Source organism: Mustela erminea, chromosome 2 (genome assembly GCF_009829155.1).
Source record: "Mustela erminea isolate mMusErm1 chromosome 2, mMusErm1.Pri, whole genome shotgun sequence".
Lineage (NCBI taxonomy): Eukaryota > Metazoa > Chordata > Mammalia > Carnivora > Mustelidae > Mustela > Mustela erminea.
The window spans coordinates 60232128-60259446 of record NC_045615.1 but is presented as its reverse complement, the minus strand read 5'-3'; the positions used below and the strand labels follow the sequence as shown (position 1 = coordinate 60259446).

The 27319-nt window shown below is 38.4% G+C and overlaps 1 protein-coding gene across 3 annotated transcripts in view; it reads left to right on the top strand.

Moving 5' to 3' along the window:
• Positions 1–27319, top strand: part of SLC39A8 (solute carrier family 39 member 8) — an 82714-nt gene that overhangs the window by 42863 nt on the left and 12532 nt on the right. The window lies entirely within an intron of this gene.

Below are 27319 nucleotides of genomic sequence, written 5' to 3'. Positions count from 1 at the left end.
GGGAAGTTAAGTAACTTGACCAAGGTCACACACATACCAAGTTAGGGTTTAAACCCAGACATCCTGATCCATGGACCCATCTGGTTAACCCTTACTCTGTGCTACTCTATTATTTCCGTCTGTGAGCTAGTCTTCATGTGCACCTTCCTCTTTTCATCATTTCCTCAAGTATTTAGTCATGTATAAAAAAAATCAGTACTCTTTATCTAAAATTTCCCTTTGAGGTGATTTTTCTAGATAGTACACTACTTTCTTTTTCTTTTTCTTTTTTTAAAAGATTTTATTTATTTGACATAGAGAGAGAGACAGCGAGAGAAGGCACATAAGCAGTGGAAGTGGGAGAGGGAGAAGCAGGCCTCTTGGTGAGCAAGAAGCCTGATGCCAGGCTTGATCCCAGGATTCTGGGATCATGACCTGAGCCGAAGGCAGATGCTTAACTACTGAGCCACCCAGGCGGCCCCAACAGTGCGCTATATTCTTAACACTCATTCTCATTTTTTTTTGAGATATTCCTGTAGTTTAGTACATATTTGAGTACTTATTGTTGACTGAAAGCTAGGAATATAAAGGCAAATTTTTCACTGGAAGCCATTCCCTCTGTTTTGGAATTGCTCATTAGGTAGTGTCTGTGATGCTCTACTAACCTTCTCCTGCCATTTTAGCTACTACTTTTCTGGTGCTTTCTCTGTATCTCCTTTTCCTTGCAGGGCAGCTAAATGTGGAGGAGGAAGCAAGGGTTTTGCAGTTACATGGGCCAGTGTTCACATCTCAGCAGTAAAATGTTCATTGTTATGATACAGGGAAAATCAGTTCACGTCTCTGGCCTTTGTTTGCTCTTCTGTTAAATGGTGAGCAGAAATATTTATGCTAATACATTTTTATGCAAATTGAATAATTTGTTACAGGTTAACTGTGTACCAGTGTCTGGTGCGCTATATGCATGTGATAAGTACATTATTTCTCTTCTCCTGTTTGTCATTTTTTTGGTTTGTTTTTATTTTGTTTTGTTTTGCTTTGTTAATTCCTTTTTTATTAACTTACAATGTATTATTTGCCCCAGGGGTACAGGTCTGTGAATTGCCAGGCTTGCACCCTTCATAGCACTCACCATAGTACATACCCTCCCCAATGTCCATAACCCAACCATCCTCTCCATACCGACCCCCCCCCCCAGCAACCCTCAGTTTGTTTTGTGAGATTAAGAGTCTCTTATGGTTTGTCTCCCTCCAGATCCCATCTTGTTTCATTTTTTTCCTTCCCTACCTCCCAGACCCCCCACTCAGCTTATCAAATTCTTCATACCAGGGAGATCACATGATAACTGTCTTTCTCTGATTGACTTATATCGCTCAGTGTAATACCCTCTAGTTCTCTCCATGTCGTTGCAAATGTCAAGATTTCATTTCTTTTGATGGATGCATAATATTCCATTTGTGTGTGTGTGTGTGTGTGTGTATACACTATATATAATAAAGAATATTATATACACTATATATGTAATAAAGAAGACTACACACATACACACACACACACCCCACATCTTCTTTATCCATGCATCTGTTGATGGACATCTAGGTTCTTTCCATAGTTTGGCGATTGTGGACATTGCTACTGTAAACATTTGGGTGCATGTGCCCCTTCGGATCACTGCATTTGTATCTTTAGGGTAAGTACCCAGTAGTGCAATTGCTGGGTCATAGGGTAGTTCTATTTTCAACTTTTTGAGGAACCTCCATGCTGTTTTCCAGAGTGGCTGCACCAGCTTGCATTACTGCCAACAGTGTAGGAGGGTTCACCTATCTCCACATCCTTGCCGGCATCTGTCGTTTCCTGACTTGTTAATTTGAGACATTTTGACTGGTGTGAAGTGATACATCATTGTGGTTTTGATTTGTATTTCCCTGAGCCAAGTGATGTGGAGCACATTTTCATGTGTCTGTTGGCCATCTGGATGTCTTCTTTGCAAAAATGTCTGTTCATATCTTCTGTTCATTTCTTGATTGGATTATTTGTTTTTTGGATGTTGAGTTTGATAAGTTCTTTATAGATTTTGGATACTAACCCTTTATCTGATATGTCATTTGCAAATATCTTCTCCCATTCTGTAAGTTGTCTTTTGGTTTTGTCAACTGTTTCCTTTGCTGTGCAAAAGCTTTTGATCTTGATGAAATAGTTCATTTTTGCCCTTGCTTCCCTTTGCCTTTGGTGATGTTTCTAGGAAGAAGTTGCTGCAGCTGAGGTAGAAGAGGTTGCTGCCTGTGTTCTCCTCAAGGATATGGACGGATTCCTTTCTCACATTGAGATCCTTCGTCCATTTTGAGTCTGTTTTCATGTGTGGTATAAGGAAATGGTCCAGTTTCATTTTTCTGCATGTGGCTGTTCAGTTTTCCCAACACCATTTGTTGAAGAGGCTGTCTTTTTTCCATTGGACATTCTTTTCTGCTTTGTCAAAGATTAGTTGACCATAGAGTTGAGGGTCTATTTCTGGGCTCTCTATTCTGTTCCATTGATCTATGTGTCTGTTTTTGTGTCAGTACCATGCTGTCTTGATGATGACAGCTTTGTAATAGAGCTTGAAGTCTGAAATTGTGATGCCACCAACTTTGACTTACTTTCTCAACATTCCTCTGGCTATTTGAGGTCTTTTCTGGTTCCATATAAATTTAAGGATTATTTGTTCCATTTCTTTGAAAAAAAAAAAAAAAGGATGGTATTTTGATAGGGATTGCATTAAACATGTAGATGGCTTTAGGGTAGCATAGACATTTTCCATAATATTTGTTCTTCCAATCCATGAGCATGGAACATTTTTCCATTTCTTTGTGTCTTCCTCCATTTCTTTCATGAGTACTTTATAATTTTCTGAGTACAGATTCTTTGCATCTGTGGTTAGGTTTATTCCTAGGTATCTTATGGTTTGAGGTGCAATTGTAAATGGGATCAACTCTTTAATTTCTCTTTCTTCGGTCTTGTTGTTGGTGTATAGAAATGAAACTGATTTCTGTGCATTGATTTTATATCCTGACACTTTACTGAATTTTTATACAAGTTCTAGCAGATTTGGAGTGGAGTCTTTTGGGTTTTCCACAAAGTATCATATCATGTGTAACAAGTGATAGTTTGACTTCTTCTTTGCTGATTTGGACACCTTGAATTTCTTTCTGTTGTCTCATTGCTGAAGCTAGGACTTCTAGTACTGTGTTGAATAGCAGTGGTGATAATGGACATCCCTGCTGTGTTCCTGACCTTAGCAGAAAAGCTCTCAGTTTTTCTCCATTGAGAAAGTTATTTGGTGTGGGTTTTTCCTAGATGGCTTTGATGATATTGAGGTATGTACTATCCCTACACTCTATCCCTACACTTTGAAGAATTTTGATCAAGAAAGGATGCTGTACTTTGTCAAATGCTTTTTCAGCATCTATTGAGAGAATCCTATGGTTCTTGTTCTTTCTTTTATTAATATATTGCATCACATTAATTGATTTGCGGATGTTGAATCAACCTAGCAGCCCTGGAATAAATCCCACTAGGTCATGGTGAATAATCCTTTTAATGTACTGTTGGATCCTATTGGCTAGTATTTTGGTGAGAATTTTCACATCTGTGTTCATCAAGGATATTGGAAATTCCAATAAATAATAAATAATAATTAATAAATTAATAATAAATAATTCTCTTTTTTGAGGGGGTGTTTGTCTGGTTTTGGGATCAAGGTAATGCTGGCTTCATAAAATGAGTTTGGAAGTATTCCTTCCATTTCTATTTTTTTGGAATAGTTTCAGGAGAATAGGTATTAATTCTTCTTTAATATTTGGTAGAATTACCGTAGGAAGCCGTCTGGCCCTGGGCTCTTGTTTGTTTGGAGATATTTATTTATTTATTATTTTCAGCATAACAGTATTCATTATTTTTGCACCACACCCAGTGCTCCATGCAATCCGTGCCCTCTATAATACCCACCACCTGGTACCCCGACCTCCCACCCCCCGCCCCTTCAAAACCCTCGGATTGTTTTTCAGAGAGATTGTTTAGTCTCTCATGGTTCACCTCCCCTTCCAATTTTTGATGACTGTTTCAGTCTCCTTACTGGCTATGGGTCTGTTCAGGTTTTCTGTTTCTTCCTGGTTCAGTTGTGGTAATTTATATGTCTCTAGGAATGCATCCATTTCTTCCAGATTGTCAAATTTGCTGGCGTATAGCTGTTCATAATATGTTCTTATAATTGTATTTCTTTGGTGTTGGTTGTGATCTCTTCTCTTTCATTCATGATTTTGTTAATTTGGTCCTTTCTCTTTTCTTTTTGATAAGTCTGGCCAGGGGGTTACCAATCTTACTAATTCTTTCAAAGAACCAGCTCCTAGTTTCTTTGATTTTTTCCTGGTTTTTTTTTTTTTTTTTTTTTTTGGTTTGTTTCTATTTCTCTGACTTCTGCTGTGTTTGTTTCTTTTTCTCTGACTTCTCTTCTGCTGGGTTTAGGCTTTCTTTGTTGTTCTTTCTCTAGCTTGTTTAGGTGTAGGGTTAGGCTGTATACTTGAGACCTTTCTTGTTTCTTGAGAAAGGCTTGTATTGCTATGCATTTTCCTCTCAGGATTGCCTTTGCTGTGTTGCACAGATTTTGAACCGTTGTGTTTTCATCATCATTTGTTTCCATGAATTTTTTCAGTTCTTCTTTAATTTTCTGGTTGACCCATTCAGGCTTTAGTAGGATGCTCTCTAGCCTCCATGTATTTGAGTTCTTTCTAACTTTACTCTTGTGACTGAGTTCTAGCTTCAGTACACGTGGTCTGAAAATATGCAGGGAATGATCCCAATCTTTTGGTAGCAGTTGAGACCTGATTTGTGACCCAGGATGTGATCTATTCTGGAGAATGTTCCATGTGCACTAGAGAACAATGTGTAATCTGTTGCTTTAGAATGGAATGTTCTGAATATATCTGTGATGTACATCTAGTCCCGTGTGTCATTTAAGGCCTTTATTTCCTTGTTGATCTTTTGCTTGGATGATCTGTCCATTTCAGGGAGGGGGGTGTTAAAGTCCCCTACTATTATTGTATTATTGTCAATGTGGTTCTCTGATTTTATTATTAATTGGTTTATATAGTTGGCTGCTCCCATGTTAAGGGCATAGATATTTAAAATTGTTAGATCTTGTTGGACAGACCCTTTGAGTATGATATAGTGTCCTTCCTCATCTCTTACTACAGTCTTTGGCTTAAAATCTAATTATCTGATAAAAGGATTGCCACCCCAGCTTTCTTTTGATGTCCACTAGTATAGTAAATTGTTTTCTACCCCCTCACTTTAAATCTGGAGGTGTCTTTGGGTCTAAAATGAGTTTTTGTAGGCAGCATATTGATGGGTATTTTTTTTTATCCATTCTGGTACCCTGTGTCTTTTGATTGAGGACATTTAGCCCATTTACATTCAGGGTAACTATTGAGAGATATGAATTTAGTGCCCCTGTATTGCCTGTAAGGTGGCTGTTACTGTATATTATCTCTGTTCCTTTCTGGTCTACTACTTTTTGGCTCTCTCTGCTTAGAGGACCCCTTTCAATATTTCCCATAGGGCTGGTTTGGTGTTTACAATTTACAATTACAATTAGAGACAAAACTAAATTCTTTTAGTTTTTGTTTTTCCTGGAAGCTTTTTATCTCTCCCTTCTATTTCAGTGATAGCTTAGCTGGATATAGTATTCTTGGTGGTATGTTTTTCTCATTTAGTGCTCTGAATATATCATGCCAATTCTTTCTGGCCCACCAAGTCTCTGTGGATAAGTCTGTTGCCAATCTAATATTTTTATCATTGTATGTTACAGACTTCTTGTCCGGAGCTGCTTTCAGGATTTTCTCTTTGTCACTAAGACTTGTAAATTTAACTATTAGACGACTGTGTGTGGACCTATTTTTATTGATATTGATTTCTGTGCCTCCCAGATTTTGATGCTTGTTCCCTTTGCCATGTTAGGGAAATTCTCTGCTGTAATTCACTCTAATATACCTTTTGCTTCCCTTTCTCTTACTTCTTCTTCTGGAATCCCAATTATTCTAATATTGTTCTGTTTTATGATATTGTTTATCTCTCGAATTCTCCCCTTGTGGTCCAATAGTTGTTTGTGTTTTGCTCAGCTTCTTTATTCTCTGTCATTGGGTCTTCTATATCACTAATTGTCTCTTCTTCCTCATTTATCCTAGCAGTAAGAGCCTCCATTTTTGATTGCACCTCATTAATAGCTTTTTTAAAATTTCAGTTTGTTAGATTTTAGTTCTTTTCTTTCTACAGAAAGGGCTTTTATCTCTCCAGACAGGGTTTCTCTAATATCTTCCATACCTTTTTGATCCCAGCTAGCATCTTGACAGTTGTCATTCTGAACTCTAGATCTGACATATTACTAATGGCCGTATTGATTAGGTCCCTAGCCTTCGGTACTGCCTCTTGTTCTTTCTTTTTTTTTTGTGGTGAGTTTTTCCAACATGTCATTTTATCCAGGTAAGAATATATGAAAAAGAGAATAAAATACTAAAAGGGTGGCAAAGACCCCAGAAAAATGTAGGCTGACCAAATCAGAAGAGACCCCAAATTGGGGGAAGAAGAAAGGGGTAAGAGGAAATTAAAAGAAATTTTAAAAAATTAAAAAAAAAAATACATTAAACTGTTGAATAGAACCGAGCCACTCATTTGATTTTGGGTGTATTTTGGTCTCTCAGAAGAAACTACCTCCCAAAATTTTAAAGAAAGAAAACCATATATATATATACACAAAGCTAGAGTAAACACGATGAAGGGATGGAATAGGACTGTAAAGATGAAAATTAAAAATAAAATTCTAAAAAACAGATTGATAAGTTTGTTGGAAAAAAAAGAAAAAGAAAGTGGAGAGAATTTGCTCAGGCTGGAGGCTAGAACAAAGCCCTGTGCTAGATTTAGGGTATATTTTGATCTGTAGAAAGCAGAAGAAATTGTATCCCAAAATTTCTTAGAAAAAAAAAAAAAAAAACAACCCTATGTATATACAGAAAATAAAGTTAGATACAATGAAGGATAAAATATGACTATAATAATGAATGTTTAAAAAGGTTTTTTTAAAGAAATGTATTGTTAAGATAAACTAGTTAAAAATGTTAAATGAGGAAAGAGGAAAAGTTAAAAAAATTAGAATAAGAAAAAAATAAAATTAAAAAAATTTAATTAACTTTTCAAGGCTAAAGAATCATGGGGAGAAAGCCATGAATTCCATGCTTTGCTTTCCCCTCCTTTGGAATTCCACTGTTCTCCTTGATCAGTGAGCTTGGTCTTGGCTGGATGTTATTGCTGATCTTCTGGGGGAAGGACCTGTTGTAGTGATTTTCAAATGTCTTTGCTTGAGGCAGAATTGCACCACCCTTGCCAGGGGCTGGGCTATGTAATCTGCTCGGGTTTGCTCTTGGGAGCTTTTCTTCCTTAAATGCTTTCCGTAGAGCTGTGGAGGATGGGAATGAAATGGCGGCCTCCCAATCTCCACCTGGAGGAGCCAAGAGCTTGGAGCTCCACTCCTCCGTGCACATTTAGAGAAAAGCAGTCAATCACTACCATCTCCCTGGTGTCTGGCTGTGCTCGGAGTTCACCCGGCCTGTGACCGAGTGTTTCTGTCTCTGGCACACAGCCCTATTTGGAGTCTCCAAAACCAGCAGATTCCTGCCTTATTGCTTTTCTGGTGGAGGAAGGTGGATCTCCTCGGATCTGCCAGTTGTGGGGTCCCTGCTCAAAGAGCAGTGGTCTGACTGTGCCACAGATCACAGCTTAAGGTAACCACAAGCTGAGAGCTCACTCCTCGGCTCCGTCTCTGTAGCTGGCTTCCCCACTCTAAGACCTGCAAGCTCTGCTACACTCAGATGCTCCCAATCCTTCTGTGACCCCACGGGACCTGAGACCACACTGTCTCTATGAGGGCTCCACCCCTGCTCTTTCTCTGGAGTGAGGTCCCTCAGTGGAGCTGACTTCTAAAAGTTTGGATTTTGTGCTCTGTTGCTCCACCACTTGCCGGGAGCCAGCCCCTCCCACTGCATTCTGTCTTTTTGTCGCTTCAGATTTACTACTCTGCACGTCCTACCTTTCAGAATGTGGTCAATTTTGTGTTTCTAGAATTGCTGCTCTTCTTCTCTTCAATTCTCTGTTGGGTTTGTTGGTGTTCAGAATGGTTTGATAATTATCTAGTGGAACCCCTGTGACCTGATGTCATCTCCGTCCGCTACTCCTCCGCCATCTTGACTCTGGATCTCATTCATCAGTTTTTATCCTTCTCTTTACTTAATTTTTAATCATAGTGATCTTATCAAATCCTATCACTTGAACTTTCAGTTGTCTGGAAATAACTTCTAAATTTATATAATTATTTATACATCATCCTTTACGAAGCCATAAAGCCTTTTGAATCTATTTGCATTTTCCACTGGGAAACACAGAGTAACACACTGAGAGGATAAAACATACAGAATTTCATTCCTTCTTATCTTTATTATTTACCTTTTTAATAATTTGAGTACTTTTTCTAAAAACTAAAGTTTGATTTTTATATATATATATATATATATATATAGAGAGAGAGAGAGAGAGAGAGAGAGAGAGAGATTTTATTTATTTGTTTGACAGAGGGAGACATAGCAAGAGAGGGAACAGAAGCAGGGGGAGTGGGAGAGGGAGAAGCAGACTTTGTGCTGAGCAGGGACCCCGACACTGGGCTCTATTCTAGGACCCTGAGATCATGATCAGATGCTTAATGACTGAGTCACCCAGGTGCCCCTAAAATTTGATTTTTAAAACTTGAAGGCCATCTGGTAATAAAGATAAGCTTCTGAATGTAAATGCTTGCAAGTCAGACATTGACTTTCTGGTAAATAGACTATGAGAACGTGAAACATTTATTCTCATTTAATGGAGTAGAACTTTAAAGTCTAATTTAATTTGCCATTTGAATGATATTATCAGTTTTTGCACCCCAGATTCTCTGTCATAGTTGTTCAGTTATGCACTTTAAGTCCAGTTGTATCTGTCACACTATGAACATCAGTTCGTTTGAAAGGACATTCCTAAGGATTTTTTTTTTTTAAAGATTTTATTTATTTATTTGAGAGAGAGACAGTGAGAGAGAACATGAGCGAGGAGAAGGTCAGAGAGAGAAGCAGACTCCCCGTGGAGCTGGGAGCCCGATGTGGGACTTGATCCCGGGACTCCGGGATCATGACCTGAGCCGAAGGCAGTTGTACAACCAACTGAGCCACCCAGGCGTCCCCCTAAGGATGTTCTTAAAGGAAATTCCTAAGGAGGAACTTAGGGTTATCTGCTGTGACTCATTAAATGAGCCAGTCATTTGAACATCTAGAACATACCTGATTTCACACAAGGAGGCTGGTGTCATCAGAGGCAGACATATTAAATCTTAATGAAAAATGTTGGTATTGCCAGCTGAGAGGATCAAATAAGTTAATGTATATGAAACTGCTTTGAAAGGTAGCCAAACCTATACTACTTAACCTGTTTGAAAGACAGTTGCTTAAAGGTTTCAATCAGGGACTGCTATGATATCCAATCAAAAGGAGAATATATTAGTTTCCTGATAAACATTTAAATGGTTACTATTTTTTTAAAGATTTTATTTTATTTGACAGAGATTACAAGTAGGCAGAGAGACAGGCAGAGAGAGAGAGGAGGAAGCAGGCTCCCTGCTGAGCAGAGAGCCTGATGCGAGGCTTCATCCCAGGACCCTGGGATCTTGTCTTGAGCCTATGGCAGAGGCTTTAACCCACTGAGCCACCCAGGCGCTCCTAAATGGTTACTATTTTTGTGGAGTTTATAATTTTAATCAATTGATATGTGCTGTCAGCTTCATGCAAATATAATTAAATTATGATGCAGTTTGACTTCTGGGTATAATTTGTAGATTTTTAGGGCTTTTTTCCTCTTTTTTATAGAGATACACAATCTATTTTCTGTTGACTGAATGAATATCTTGAAGTAAAAAGACAAGAGAGAGAAGATGTTCAAAGACTTTCCAGTAGAAGTCTTCTCAGTCTCCCTAGAAATTTCCAGAAATATCTGACAATTTCTTATCCCACATAGTGTTTGCCAAAGAATCCTTTAAAATACCCTCAAAAGGTCCAACTCAAAGCAGACAGAAGCCTTTTAAGAGTTTTCAGATAAGATGCCCAAAACATCTTGGTTTTGAACTTGATTTATAAAACACAGAGTGAGATAGAAAACAGAAGATCTGTTTAATGTTGGTGGCAAAGAAGGAAAGACAAATTTAATAAAAGTTGCAGTCTGTGTTTGTCAGTGTTGGCAAGAGTTGGTCCCCTGGGGTTGAAAGACCGAAAATGAGGGGATGAACGTAAGTTACAGAAAAAATTATGGTGTGATTGACAATAATGAGGCAGTTGGGAAGAGATCCCTGGGAAGCAGGGGTGGGCAGAAACGAGGATAGATGATTAAATTTTGTCTAAATAAACACTTTCGTCAAGAAAAAACATACAGAAATATGAACAGGTCACCAATGTAAAGCTCTATACCTTTTTACAAAGTAAATTCGTTCCCAGAACCACCACCTACACCATGAAAAGGACATCACCAGCAATTCAAAAATCTCCTTTGTCCTCTTTCCAGTGATTGTACCCTTTCCTCCCAAAGGGAACGGCTGTGAGTTCTAGCATTATACAGTGGATTTTCGTAAAGTATGTAATGTTTTGTATCTGCCGACTTTTGCTCAGTATTTATGTTGTTGCTCATAGTAGTCATTTGCTCATTTTCATTGCTTTATAGTATTCCACTGCAGGCATAGATCAGTCACATCAGTGTCATTATCGTGAATTTATTAAATTACTATATCTATTTATGCTCATCTATTTCTTATACATCGATATATCTACAAGATATATTGAATTTCACATTTTAAAAACTGAAGGGCATGTGGGTGGCTCAGTTGTTAAGCATCTACCTTTGGCCCAAATCATTATCGTAGGATCCTGGGATTGAGCCCTGCATCGGGCTCCCTGCTTTGCAGGAAGCCTGCTTCTCCATTTCCCACTCTCCCTGCTTGTGTTCCCTCTCTCACTGTGTCTCTTTCTGTCAAATAAATAAATAAAATCTTAAAAAAAAAAAAACTGAGTGAAAATAGTATTTTGGACATTTCATTTTTCAACTTGCTTTTCTTTGGCCCATATTTTAGTACTTCTGTTATTAGTTCATTCCTTTTAACTGCATGATGTTACTACTACTTGTTTATTTATTTCCTCTGACATTGATAATTTTTTTTTTACTTTTTTGCTATAACAGCAATGCATATTCTTTTTTTTCTTTTTTTCTTTCTTTTTCTTTTTTTTTCTTTCTTTTTTTTTTTTTTTAGAGAGAGAGGTAGGGCAGAGGCAGTGGGAGAGAAAGAATCTTAACTAGGCTCCACATCAGCGTGGAGCCTGTTGCTGGACTTGCTCTCACCACCCTGAGACCATGACCAGAGCTGAAATCAAGAGTTGGATATTTAACTGACTGAATCACCCAGGCGCCACTGCAATGTATTCTTACCATGTGTCATTGTGTCTACACGTAGAGGTTGTCTAGGGCTGAGGTGGGTGCCAGTGACATTTCTGGCAGAACAATTCTTTGTGTTAAAGTGCCCTGTGCATTGAAGGATATTAAACATTTAAGACTCCCGGGGTGCTATTTGTCAGATGTAGGACTCCAGTCACTAATGACAATGGAAAAATAGCCTCCATTACCTTCACATTTCTCAATGCCCTTGGGTGATATTAGGTAGTTTCTGATTCAGAATCATTGATCTAGAGCTCTTCTCAATTGGAGTTTTGTGAGACAAGTTTTGTGAGACAAGAAAATGATTTAAAATGATTGTTTTCTCTTGTCTTTTGAGGATGGTACCTAGTATCATTCTATATGCACAGAAGAGAAAATAATTTATTATGCATGATGGATACCTTAAGGCATTAAGACGTGTCTTTCAGAACATCTGTGAGAAAGACTGGTCTGTATAGCTAGAATTATAAGAAATGGGTCATAAGGTAGGAACACAGATAATTTTATTGAATAACAACAAATTGTTCTCCCAGCTGTTACTATTATTATTTTTTACATTCGTATCAACAGCAGAAGAGAGTTCACATTTTTTTCACATCTTTAGTAATACTTGGGAATTTCAGGCTTCAAAAAATTTTTTTGCCCATTTTCATGGGTTTGAAATCTTATCTTTTTGTGATTTTCTTTGTATAATTCTGATTACTGGTGAAGTTGAGTATCTCATTATCTGCTTATTGGTCATAAGTTTATTTTTGTGTTTTCTGTTCAACTATTCTACATCTTGTTGAGTTTTTTAATCGATTCACATTTTAAAGAAAAAATTATTCTGATGCTTGTTAAAATGGTGAAGAGGATTTGAGTCCAGGTTATTGCAATACAGTTCTACTCTGTAGAGGACGGGGATTGGACTCAACTTGACTATAGAAAGGGCAGCTGGGGATTTGTAGCTAATGAGCAGAGTGGGGCTCAGTGGATAGGAAATCACTAACAGGAGGCATCAAGGGTAGGGGGGCTCTCAGAAATCTGACTCTGCGGATTCTTGCTACTACTGGAACTTGCAAGGACACACAGAAGCCCAGGATTGAGGCTTGGTGAGAAGAGGGCTCAGAGGAGACTGAGAGAGGGTTGGTCAAGGAGTCTTTGTTATTTGTAGGTATTTTACATATATTCTGGATCCTAATCTTCATTGAGTAAATGAGTTACACATATATAAATCAGAATCAGATTTAAGTCTGTGACTTTTCTGTTCACTTAGTTTGTATTTTATTTTTAAAAGGTATTACTTTTAATGTCATCAGTAAATTAATATCTTCTTCAGGTTTTCTTTTCTTCTGGGTTTGTTTAAAAAACCTTCCTTATTTTTAAAAGGTATTACTTTTAATGTCATCAGTAAATTAATATCTTCTTCAGGTTTTCTTTTCTTCTGGGTTTGTTTAAAAAACCTTCCCTTGCCAAAGTAAAGAAGGTATGTTTCCATACTTTCCTCTATAAGTTTAATTTCCCATGTGGAATTTATTTTTATAGATTATAAAAGAAAAAGATCTAGTTTTTTTTTCTGTATAAATAAGTTGTTAGCTTCTTTATTGAATAGATCAGTTTATCTCTACCATATATCAAGTTTCTTTCCTTTTTCTAAAGGTTTTATTTTTAAAATTTATTTTAAAGGCTTATTTTATTTATTTGGCAGAGAGAGACACAGCAAGAGAGGGAGACACAGTGGGAGAGGGAGAAGCAGACTTTCTGTTAAGCGGGAAGCCTGATATGGGGCTCAGTCCCAGGAACTTGGGATCCTGACCTGAGCCGAAGGTAGATGCTTAATGACTGAGCCACGCAGGTGCCCCAACCCTCTGCCCATTTTAGAATCTTTGTTTTCTGATCATATCTTCATCGGAGATAAAATGCATAAAATGCTGTCCTCTTTCTAGTTGACATGTGCTTATAAACCTGGGATATGATCCCACAACTTTGTACAAAGTCTGAGCTGCTCCATACTTGGCCATTGAACTTAACTTTGAGTTCACACACAGTTCTGTCCACTGCTACTCCGATTTAATCTCATTGCTCCTCCGGAACATGGTATGTGTGATAATGTGGTAGTAGCAGTAATATGATTTAATATTTACTGCATACCTTATACATTACTTTTTAAGTATTTCATTTAATCCTGGTAATAATCCTGACTGGTGGAGATTTTTCCAATTTACAAATGAAGACATTGTAACAAAGTAAAGTAATCTGATTAGTTGTCAGAATCAGATTTTAAACTCAAATCCAACTGACTCAAAGTTTTATTTTTTAAAAAAATTTTTAAAGTTTTTTTTTTTTAATATTTTATTTATTTGACACAGAGAGAGAGAGAGATCACAAGCAGGCAGAAAGAGAGAAGGGGAAGCAGGCTCCCTGCCAAGCAGATAGCCCAATGTGGGACTTGATCCCAGGACCCTGAGATCATTACTTGAGCGGAAGGCAGCGGCTTAACCCACTGAGCCATCCAGGCACCCTGACTAAATTTTAAACATTACTAATCAGTTACATCTACTGAATAATACTGTAGTTCAGAAATGACACAAACATAGAAAATAACTTATTTATTCATTGAGTCTTTCACCCTGATTGAAGACTCCTGAATTCTGAAAGCAGAAAAATTAACTCTTATAGATTATCCATATTTGGTCATAGTATAGAAAACAACAACAACAACAAGTCCAATAAAATCTAACACTGAGAACAACACTTAGTAAATTCTGAATAGGAAGGAATTTTCTTAATCTAATTAAAGATATCTATTTTAAAAAACACTGAAGCAAGCAATCTACTGACTTTGGAAGTATTCCTATCAAAGTCAAAAACAAGACAATATGCTGACCATCACAACTTCTGCTCAGCATTATCTCAGGAATCCTCATCAGTGTAATGAGACAAGAAAAATAAGAGTTTTTTTGACAATTGGAAAAGAAGGAAAAAATGTCCTTACTTGTTCTTCAATGTCAACAGAGAAAATCCAAAAGAATAAGTAAATAAAATACAAGAAATAATGGGGTGCCTGGGTGGCTCAGTGGGTTAAAGCCTCTGCCTTCGGCTCGGGTCATGATCTCAGGGTCCTGGGTTTGAGCCCCACATTGGGCTCTCTGCTCAGCAGGGAGCCTGCTTCCTGCTCTCTCTCTGCCTGTCTCTCTGCCTACTTGTGGTCTCTGTCTGTCAAATAAATAAATAAAATCTTAAAAAGAAATACAAGAAACAGTAAGAGAATTCAGCAGTGCTGCAGAATACAGTTACTATATGAAATCTGTCATTTCTGCATACCAGTAATAGCCAATTAGAAAATACAGTAGGGGAACTGGTTCAGTCCAAATGCGACTCTTGATTGATCTCTCTTGTAAGCTTATGCCCCTACGCTGGGTGTATAGATTACTTAAAAATAAAAATATTTAAAAAAAGAAAAAGAAAAATATAGTAGGAAAAGAATACTAAGAATATCTGCAAAGCTACAAAATAATTAGGAATAAATCTAAATGAACAGTTTGAAGAGGTTTATATGGAAAATTATAAAACAAGGAAAATCTGAAATATTATAAAGATGTCAGTTGTCCCTCAATTGATCTCTAAGTTCATTCAAAGTCAATCAAAACCCCCCAAATCACATTTATATGGAAGAACAAGGATAAGTTTCAGTGGGGGGTAAAAAAAACAGGGTGAGGAGTCTTGTCTTAGTCACTGCTTACTACAAACTATAATATTAGGGTAGTGTGGTATTGGGCCCCCAAAACTCATTTTTAATATATATAAACAAAAGAGAATAGAAGCCCAGATATAGACGCATTGATATACAGAAACTTGGGTAGCGCCTGGGTGGCTCAGTTGTTAAGCGGGAAACCACTTCTCCCTTTCCCACTCCCCTGCTTGTGTTCTCTCTCTTGCTGTCTCTCTGTTAAATAAACAAAATATTAAAAAAAAAAAAAGATTCAAAAGTAGATGGCTAACTTCAGTGCAGGAGCAATTTATACCTAAGAGTTATATTAATGAAGGTGTCTAGAATAGAGGAGGAGAGCAGAGTTTCCATGACAGTTTGCAGAGAACAAAACCAAGTAGCAAGTTTGAATAAAAGATCTGGAGGTAGTTGAATCAATTTTTTTTTTTTTTTTTTTTTTGCTTACCTTTCAGAAGAAATGTCCCAAAGTCAAGGTTCATTAGAAGAGACTTTGGTGGACAGAGTCCTGTATACTAGGCAATGCTATCTTCAGGGACATTAGAGAGAAAAAGTGGAAGAAAATGGCCAGAGCCTGGGGTGGAATGGGGTGGTGCCATGTTTCCATCTGTGAAAGAAGACCCCCTATGGGTCCCTAGTATAGTAAATCCTCCTCAATGAGTCTTTGTTTACAGTAACCCTAGCACAGGGTAATGAAGGAGAACAATGGATCAGCGTCCCCAGTAATGAGTTTATTTGAAGATGGAGAACTGGTGTGGGATGGGGAGAGAAACTGGGGGGAATTTTCAAGAAAGATGAGATCTGGAGGATCTGCTCTGATGACTGGAGCTATGGGTGAGGAGACAGTTCTGAGGGATATTTAGAAGTGGTGCCAAATGTGCTCTGAATAATTCCTTCCTCAGTGTTTTTGAAAAGGCTTTGGAAAAGAATACATACATTTTTCAATGCTTCTGAAGCCAGATATAGCTACTTTTGGAGGCATTATTATGCTGTAGTGGGCTATAAGGAGAGGAAAGGCCAGATTTAATAAGTACAGAAAAAGACTAGAAAAATGAACTATTTTAAGGAGTTTGTCATTGAAGGGAAGAATGAGATTTGGGAAATGCAAGGGAGGAAAGTTGAGAAGACAGGGAGAACTTGAAGATGCAGAAGAGAATGGAAGTCATGGGAAGAATATCGGTTGGAGCAAATTCTTAGAAAAGGAACGAAGAGGGAATTAGAACACAGATGGAGCTGTTAATCGTGAAAAGGTGAAGGGGGTCCCACTCTAAGATGGAGTGGAAGGTGGAGAAAGTGTCTGTGGGTAGAGGAGAAGGAGTGTATGTCAGATGGCTTCCATCTCAGGCAGGTGGGAAATGGTGGAAGAATGTGGGTTTGGGGGAAAATGGAAAAGGTTTGGACTGGACTCTGTTACTGTGGTGATCGTAACAGATTGTAGCAGATTGCTGAGCAAAAAGGCAGAATTCTCAGAAGTCTCAGTAAGGACAATTGAGCCCGTGTCCTTACTTTCAGGGATGGACATGTTGACCTTCACAGCCTTGTGTGGAGCCCACAGACTTGGGCACTACTCTCTACAGATGTGAGACAGAAAGCAATAGGCCATCTGGGTGGAGTCTCAGATTATTGCAAACAGGGAGAATGACATGCCTGCTACTTTCAGAGGGCTGACGGGCTCAGGGAGCCAGGCAACCACATATGGAAATAGTTTGCTTTGACGTTGAAGTTCCAGAAACATCATTTGGACTCCATCTCTTGGAAGGCTGTTTCTGCACAGATTTTTCGTTTCTTCTAGTCTGTAAAACCTAGTCAGTATTAGGGAGAGCAATCCATTTGTATGCATGTCAGATTTCTATTACTTGTCACTCTCGAGTAATTCACAGCAAGGATGGTGCTGGTGGTAGTTCGTGTTGTGATGGTGGTGGTACCTATCACGTGCAGGGAGTATTCTCAGTACTTAACAAATATTATTCAGGTACAACCTTGATTAGTAGGTGTGATGGGGTGATCTCCATTTTCACAGATGAGGAAAATGAGTTTGAATTTACTCAATTCAATGAAGTCAGAGTTTACTTGAACTAAATTCAGTCATGCTCAAAGTTCTTCTAACAGAGCTAAGCTGCTTCCTGATTTGCATGCTTCTCATCAGCTACAATGACTACTTCTAATGAAATCCAAATATAAATAAATTTTTGTGAGGAAGAAAAATTCTCACCTACTTGACAAGCACCTACCATGTACTTCGTCCTCTTTAAAGGTCTTAGAGACAAGTGAAAAAAGTTACAACACAGTGCGATGAATGCTGTAGGTGTACACGTGATGACAAGAAAGATGTGGCATGTTAGGGTGGGAAGTGAGGCAAGTGACGTGGGCATGGGTGCTTTCCTGAGATGATGCTTGTACCATCTTAGCAAGGGTGGGTTGGAGGTTACTAAGTAAATAAGATTTGATGAGATGGTCACCAAGCTGCAGAGGTTACTTCCAATTACAATTTTAAACATTTGGCCATTTCAAATTTTGAAAAATTCAGGGAAGTTTGCCTGTAGAACATTCTGAAGCATTTCCCCCAGGAAGCTGTTTGATGAAGCGTGTTAACTTTTGCAACAGAAGAATATACATACTCACCAATTATTAAATATAATTTAAAGCGGTTCTTGAACCCACTGAATTGCTTCTGTAACCTCCCAGCTAATCTGCTCTGATGTAGAGAGACAGTTGACAAAAGAAAAGGAATGCCCAGGGTAAGAGTAGGTAGCACGGTATGTGCTTTACAGCTATTATTATGTTTGGTTCTTACAACAGCCCTGTAAAATAGGTATTAAATTAATTTATGCTTGAGTAACTTAAGGACTCTTAAGTCACTCACTCAGGTTCGACCAGATAATAAGTGGCAAAGCTATGATGAAATCCCTTCCTGGGGTTCTGTGTCCCAAGTCCATGTTCCTTCCACACACGTGAGACTAAGTTCCTAATGGAACATTGCTGGGATCAGTTCCAATTCCTAACAGTTAACTTACAGGTGAACTTCTGGAATATAACTTGTAGTGAGTTGAGGATTGCCTGCATAGTGAAATCTCCTTAATTTTGACTCTACTAATCTGTCATAGCTGATGAATTATGATTTGTTAATATTTTGTTTATATGCCTGTGAGCTGGGCTGTAGAGTATCTTGGCAGCATCTGTAAAAATTGCTTTTAAACAATTTGTAGGCAAGATGCACCTAATAAGGTTTTTAAGTTATCTAAAGAAATAATAGCCAAGTTATTATTATGTAATTGAAATACTATACTAGTCTCATCCATATAATACGGCCGGATGGCTTAAGGACGTCTCACCCCGCACCATGCTTGTTGTGGGAGCCATTCCTTGGTGTGAGTTCTAGAAAGCAGTAATAGTGTATTTATCTAAACATGCTCTATACTAAATTGCTTTCACTAATCAAACAGGACTTATCCCTATTTAGAAGAATTAGTGAGGTTTTACTCAATTAGGCTTGATGTCAAGTTAATTTTCCCCCTGTTAGTATAATGAAGAATTGCTGTGTTGCTCTGTCATGCATGCTGATTGAGAAAAAAAAATAGAGAATGAATACCAACACATTTTCCTTCTGATAAGTGACGAAAAAATTTGAGAGGTTCAAGTAAATTATTCCAGTCTCATCCGAAAGTTGCTTAATTCTATTGTGTAGAAAGCCCATTGCAAACCAACATAAGCAATGGAAGAATTTTAAATACATATTCTGTTGCTGGTTTCTTTAACATCAGGTTTTTCAAAATTTTGTAAAGGTTGCACTATAAAGGATGTTCTTGTCATAAATACTGGACATGCCAACATGTGTCTGTCTTTTCTTTGACTTCTGCTATTTGCTCATTTGAAAATATTTATAAATTACTATGTTCTTTGCATGCTACATCATGCAGTTTGGGAATAATGGATCAAGACCTGGTAAGTAATGTTTACTCACATGGATTGCATGATGGAAAATTTGTCAAAGCTTGAGTTGTTTTATTATAATAAATACAAATTTATGTTCTAGGGAGAAGCAGTTGGGGAGGTAGATTTTATTCTATATTCAGTTATTCTAGGTTATCTTTATCCTGTATATTTCAAAATAAATATCCTAAATTAGAAAGATTACAAAGTGAAAGCATCTTGTAAATGAAGTGTGGACTTGCCAAAATGTTTTTTGAGTTTGAGAGTACTACACTATAGAGTATTAGCAGATTGTTACACACACACACACACACACACACACACACACACACACACACACACAGACACAGAGTCATCTGTAGATACTTACCTGTCTCTCTGTTCATACCTATTCAGTTTTATGTCTGAGGTACATGTCCTTATCAAAAATATCACCCTTATAACTATTAATACTTCACTAATAATCTTAGTGAATAAAAAAATAATTGCAGGTTTTGAAGACTGAATTAAGTGCTTTAATAGTGTTGTAACAACTATACCAAGTTAGAGTCAGATCACTGATTGGGTGATGAAATTTGATATTACTGTATGGTTGCTTTTTACATAGGGGATTTCAGTCTCTTTCTGAGGGTCTTATTCCAATTAAGTTAATAACTCATTTATTTTAATTAACTGGTGACTTTCTGTCTATAACTTTTCTTGGTATGTTAATCAGTGGACCAGATGATTCAGATGTATTAGAAGTTTTGAGTTCTTATGGGTAGGAAGGAGATGGCCTAATGTGTGAGCTCCATTATTTTTAAAAAGATTGGGAAATTATTACTTTATATTTCTGTTAATCAGGTATAAGAGTATTAAAAGTAAAAAAAAATTTATTTTGTATTAAAAGTAAAAAAAGGAACAAAATTTATTTTACTGAATCTTCTTTGTAGGAATATCAATTGCTTAATGAAAATGACTTTATTTACCTTTATAGCAACTTAGTGAAAGCACATTAAAGTGAAAATAAGTTCTATAGTTGAGAAAGCACCAAGACAGATTATTTTTGCAGGTTCAGTAAACCTTGAAATTCTGGTTTATATTCTGGTTGTAAAGTTTGTATCAGAAAAAACGAAGCGAGGGATCATTGTTAATAGTTTTCTAGGCTGCAAAACAAATACTTAAATCTAGAGATAGTTTTACTTTTAGGAAGTAAAATAGCAAAAATCTTTTACTGGGAAGAAATAGTCCGTATTTTCTCTGGGTTCTGTATATTTTTTGTGACTTTGACCAAAATTTCAGAGACATGAAACTTATATGTTAAAACAATAATGGCTGTATATATATATACATATACATATATATATGTATATGTATTATATATGTATATAATGTTACATACATATATTTTACATACATATATTTATTTACATACATATATTTATTTACTTATAAAAGTAAATATAAAGATTTATTTACTTACTTGAGGGGGAGAGAATCTCAAGCAGACTCTGTGCTGAGTGTGGAGCCCACTGTGGGGCTTGATCCCAGGACTCCGAGATCATGACCTGAGCTGAAATCAAAAGTCAGAAGCTTAACCAACTGAGCCACCCAGGTTCCCAGAGATTGGCAATTTTATTTATTTAATTTTATTTTTTAAATGGATCAGGTATTAGATGCTTCTTTCTTTCTTTCTTTTTTTTTTTTTAAGAGTTTATTTCTTTATTTGTCAGAGAGACTGCAAGAGAGGGAACACAAGCAGGGGTTTTGGGAGAGCGAGAAGAAGCAGGCTTCCCGCTGAGCAGGGAGCCTGATTCGGGGCTCAATCACAGGACCCTGGGACCGTGACCTGAGCTGAAGGTAGACACTTAACCAACTGAGTCACCCAGGCATCCCAAGAATGGCAATTTTAAATTGGGACTTTTGTGGTAACATTTCTTGTTTTGAAAGACATTCTAGTGTATAAGGCAAATCAGTGAAGCTGTATTAAAAGGCAAGAGGTGGTATTCATTAATTCATCTTGTCAGTCACTCACTTGTCATGTATCCTGTGACCCCTTGCCCAGTGCTGGGCTCTGTTCTATGCCCTCTTAACACTGTGGCAAGTTAGAAAATGGTCCTGCTTTCTGGCACTCTATTCCAGTGGGACTCACAGCTCAGTATCCTAGGGTTACACATGATGTTCAGGAAATTAAAACATGGTGGTGTGATGATGTCTGGGTGACGACTTTAGTAGTTCAGGTGGCCAGGAACACATTAAGTTAAACTTTGAACCTTAAGAAGCAGCTATCTGTGCAAAGATGAGAGAGAAAAAAGTCATGGTGGAGGGAATAGTCAGCACAGGTCTCTAGGGTGGGAGTTTGGTAGGTTTTAGGAATAGAAAGAAGGTCAGGGTAGCTAGGGCACAGTGGATGCTGGTAAAAAAGGGACCTGGAGAAAATTCAAGATGGGATTCTTTCCTCAAATTTTTACTGTATTCTGACATTTAAATATCTCAATAACCTCAAATAGGTGCCTTGTTCTCAAATTACATTTTGTTAAATGTAAAAACTTAGGAAGAGACAGTGAAGAAACCATGTACATTTTTCCATCCATAATGTGGTCTGTAAATAACAGATTGTGGATTTGAAAGCCCAAGGATGATGTCTTTTCCCCTCAATGACGGGAAGCATTTTCAGTGCGTATGAAGTGTTAGCAAACCTTTGAATACCAGCTTAGTGCATTCTACTCAAAGCCAGAGAGAGGTACTTGAATTACTGGTACCTAACAAGATGGAGGCTGGCGTCAGCAATAAAATAATCCATTATTGTAATGACAGACTACTGAATTCGGAAATTCTTACTTGAAAAACCCAGTTTTCTTTTGAGCAGTTTCTGGCTTTTACTGCGTGGGTTTAGGAGCCAGATCATGTGGGTTCAAGTCCTGGCTCCTTCCATTGCTAGCTGTATGTTTTCCCTGTTTGTGATTAGGGTGTTAAAAAAGTCAGGAGAGTACCTTGAAACAGTAAGCACGCCACAGTGTTTGTTGGGTTTGTTGCTACTACTTACTTTTATGCCTCCTTCTCCAGCAGTCTTCTGAAAGATTTGTCAGTCACATGAAGTGAGTATGCAAGACGGCTGCTGATAAAAATATTCTGCCCTTTAACGGTCTCTGGAATGGAGGTGGGAGCACTCTGAGCTCTCTCTGCAAGAGTGTCATTTCCACATTCTACTTCTCTACTGGGTTTAGCAAAACAAGTCCCCATTCCCCATCATTTATTTAAAGAACATACTTACTGAACACCTACTAATGTTGAACTCTGGTCTGAAATGAAAGCAAATCCTGTCCTCCAGGAGCCTTTGATCCAGCTCCATAGCTTTTAGTCACAAAGAATTGGCAAGGAAACAAAAGACAACAGAAACACTTCTGCACTTGTCCAGTTTTTTAGTGTAGATGAACCAAATTAGCATTGATGAATGAACAGTCTTTAGTGCACACCCTTCTCAGTGTTGTATGCGAGTGTCCATGTGTTTGTTCTTTGGACACATTGGAATAGATTCTTCACATGACAACGACTTGTGAGCCTATCGTGAGAGAACATGTATTTTACTATAGTTACACCTTCATTTCTTCAGCCAAAAATGTTCGGAATGCCTGCAGCAGTGCCGGATACAGGGGTGAACAAGAAAGAAGATAAAATTCCACATCTCCTAGAGATCAGGGGTGTGATTTGGCACAGGTGTTAAATCCTGTTGATGAAGTTCTAGAATATAAGTGAGGTTTGGTGGGGTGAGGTCCGGAGCCGATGACCAAGAAAGAATTCTTGAGATGTCTTTGGTGCAAAATGGTGGTTTATTAAAGCCCAGGGACAGGACCCATGGACAGAAAGAGCTGCTGCCCTGGGTTTGGGAGAGGTAGCAGGTTCTATACCACTAGGGTGGGGGAAGTAAGGAAAAGCGAGTTTTCAACAGAATTTTCATATGCTAAAGTGGGCCTAGGAGATACCAGATGCTGAGATACCAGATGCCTCGCGGGAGCCCTTGCCTTCGCCAAGGTCGTTCTGCCCTTTTTAGCAAGCTATTAAGAATAGTTGGGAGATTCCTAAAGAATGTCACGTATGTCCCGCCCAGGAGTAGGGGTGGGAGAAGGCTGCTGGGTGTCAGCTTTTGCTTTGTCCTCAGCCAGCCTTCCATCTCTTCTCCTTTCCAGAGGTATAACTTCAGGAGTGTTATTTAACCTCTTAATACCTCAGCTTCCTCATCTGTAAGATGGGAATAATAACCACCTAGGGTTGTTGGGAAGAGTAAATAACTTGTACTACTAATGTTGTTAGGATTACTGTTCTGGGCCAGTGAGTATGCCCTGTGTCTTCTGTGCTCAGTTCCCCACTATAAAAACAACTAGTGAGCAGATCTTCACAGTGTCATAGTGACATCTTTAAAAGGGAAGGAGGTCCTGGTACCCTTATCTCCTGTGCATTCCCACTCCTCACTTTCCAAATATGAAGTAAAGGTAGCCTCTCTTTTCCTGAACTACTGAGGTACAGAAGAGAGCAGCTTTTGATTTCTAACTCTGGTGCTTATTTTCCTTTCGACCACAGGCAGATTGCCTATTTCTTAACACCTCCTCTGGAGTCCTAGTTACCTGCTTGGTCACGTGACAGCAGTTAGCCCTTCTCTCACCCCTCTTCCTCTCTGGTCTCTCCACTTTTCCCAAGCTTCTTGCCCTAGGGAGCTTGCATTTCTAGATTCTCTCTGCCAATCCCGGAGCTCTCCTTCATTTAATCATTAAATGGTTAATCATTTGTATTACATTGGGTGGGGCCATCTGCGGTTCAATTCTTTTGACATAACTTCCCATCAAATGGTAATTACTCAATTGGCAGCTCCCACAGGGGGCTGGTTCCTCTACTTCATCCTGTCCTACCCCTATTCTCTTGTCTGAATTGTTCTGATGCTGAGCAAGATTTGGGGAAACCACTTTTCAAGAGCCTAGCAACATTCTCCAGCTTACATTAAAACTTAACCAGTTTCCTGGTGCCTCCTGACTCCCTTTAAGACTTCTCAGCAGCAATGTGGGTTGTGTGGGCTGGGGTGCATATTATATAGGCTTTTTTTGTAAGAAATGATATCTTGCTTCCCAAACGTCCCAGAGAGCATTAATGCTATCCCCATCTGTATTAGCAGTAGGCAACCTTTTAGAGTGGTGTAAATGGTCCATTAGGATAACTGCAAATGCTTAATTAGTGTATACTTTAAATTCCATTGGCAAAATAGTAGCATATTTCTTGAAAACCTGTCAGATTTCTCCTAAGTAATTTTTTTTAAGACAGTAAAATGATACAGTCCCAGGCTGAAAATGAAAGGCAATTACTTCAACTCCTAAAGACCAAAACAACGTTACTCACATTCCACTGAAGGGATAGAGGGAAAAGAAATAATTTTCAAGGTGTCTGGAAATTGTTATTTTCCTGTTAATGGTTATTTTCATTAGCGAGGGGAATTTTGGAAGTAGTTACGAGATTTTCCTAAAACCAAATGACTAGTGACTAAGTGCATTTGAATTATGTTTCGTTGCATACATTAAAGATAAAATCGGTTTCTTCTTTCTTATATGAAGTTTCATTTTGGTTAAAGTGCTTTGAGACTGACTGTTCTGGGCCAGAGGAAGGACAAAGGAACCACTAGCTGTAAAGTACATCAAGATTACTAGAAAATACAGTCATAAAAGCAAAGCCCACTAAAATTTTACATTTGCTCTTTTAAAGTTTATTTTTATTTTCTATTTTTAGAGATGGGGGAGAGAGAGAGAGAGGGAGAGAAAGAATCATAAGCTGGCTCCACCCCAGTGTGGAGCCTAATGTGGGTCTTGATCTCAGATCAGATCTCGGATCTGAGATCATGACCTGAGCTGAAATCAGTAAGTCTGACACTTAAATGAGTGAGCCACCCTAGCAGTTCTCTGCTCTAGCAGACCAGATCAACTGTGTCAAAAGGCTCCCATGCTCTGGCTTCTAGTTGGTTCCAAACAAAGAGCTCTACCATGAAACTGGTTTTTACATTTGTATGGTACCTTTAACTCTTTATAGTATCTTTATATTTATTTAATCCTTTTTGTAAATATTCCCATTAAAACATATTTGATGGTACTGTTAGGTCCCCCAGTATTGAGTCCGTGATTAAAGGAGTGAGACTGATACAAAGCGAAGGTCATGCAAAGCTTTATTTTGCGCCAAGCATCAATAATCAAACTGAAGGCTTGGGGCCACGCCTCTTACAGAGAGGGCAACTTCTCTCTGCTTCATAGACTAGCTTTTAAGGGCTAAGGCCATGTGGTGGGGCCTGGCACACACAGGTGGCCAATGAAATTGTAACACACAGAGAAAGCTGCACAGTCATGTTAGGTCCCACATAAGTGACCAATTGAATTACAATTTACCCTAGTAGATATTTGAACCAGCCTATCACCTTGGTCAGAATTGGTGCTCAAAAGGTGCCCAAAGGGCAGGGCCCATACTCCTTGGTAACTAGGGAGACAGTATGCGTCCTCCCACTGATGGGATGTCTCCACCTGGCCTGACTCACCCTTGTATTTGGGCTTTGTTACCTGGGACTGGTTTCCGGAACTTGTTTTTAAGGACGTTCCCTGACGGAAGTGGGGCAGGGACAGTTTAAGTTTTAAACAACAAAGTTATTATTTAACCGGATGGAAGCGCACTGGCTAAATAGGTCCTTACAGTACGTGTAGAGTCTGTGAGCATTCTGTGTGGAAAGAGCATTAGACTTTAAATCAGTCATGTTCTTTCCAGAATGAGTTGGCACATTTAAATAAGGATAAATAATAAATAGGAAACGGACAATTTACAAAACTCTGAGCAAGGTATAAGTGAGCCACAAGGGAGAGTGTAGTAAAACTGGGACTTGGAATAGTGGAACTATGAGTAATCTTACCAAGCTAAGAATAATCAAAGGGAAAGGGAAGGAAGAAGTTACTGGAACCTAGGAGGTAGTCTTGTACAGAAAAACACTGTACATTGAATGGTGATCTTTAATTAGGAACAAGCTCAAGTTACCCCTCAGATAAAGAGCTCAGGAAATAAGTACCTTGGTCTTCCTCTCTTTCCCTCCAGTTTCATGGTAGAGCTCTTTGTTTGGAACCAACTAGAAGCCAGAGCAGGAGCCTTTTGACACAGTTGATCTGCTAGAGCAGAGAACTGGAAAAAAAAAGGGTGGAAAGTGGATCTAGAAGGGGGTAGGAGAAATGAAAGATATCTGGTATACTCTACCCCTTTGTTTTCTGTCAGTTTCCACTCTTGCTCTTCATCTGGGTGAAAAATCCATGTCCCCAGCACAGAGACTGCATAAATCCCCATCCACTGCTGTGTGGTTGTATCATCCCTTTGTGATGGCAATTCAGTAATATGCAATCCAGAACTAAAATGTTGGCTTCCACCAGTATTCTTCATATGAAATACCAGCGGATAGAGGTAGGGAGAAGAGATGTAATTAAAGAATATAAATTTAAATTAGAGCTGACCTTAGCTTCTGTAGATGGTTTTAAGACCTAAGCCAGTAATTACAGCTGCCTCCTTCCACTAAACTTTTGTATTTACCTCACTGTCTGATACCACCTTGACTGGTAACGTCCTTTGCAGGTGAGGTGATCCAGACCTTGATTCCTGCCAGATCTGAGTCCTTGGTGGTCTGGTATTCACTGGGTTGTTGCTCTTCTTCCTTGACAAGGATCATTGGAAGGGGTGTATTAAGAAGTGCCCCAGTAATTTTCCTGAGTTTCAAACATTGTTCTTATCTTTATTCTGTAGCAGAAACTCAGGTTTTCCTGATCATTGGATGCCATTATCCTGGGCAATATAGTGACTTTCCTCATCTGCCTATGGTTTACAGATAAAAAAAAATTAAATGTCCTAGGGTTAATCTCCAGTTCCAGTGAATCAGAAAATGACCATGTTTTCTGGTGGATTAATTATTCCCTTGGACATTAGGACCTTCAAACTCACCAAATCTAAAGTATTGGGGACAGAAAGCAAGAATACTTCAGGTGAGTTATTAGGTATAAACATGAAAAGGGCCACGCTAATCTCCACTGGCTCTGTGCATCTCTATGGTAGTGGTAGTTCCCTATATTTGCCTGCGGGTGTAAGGCACATACC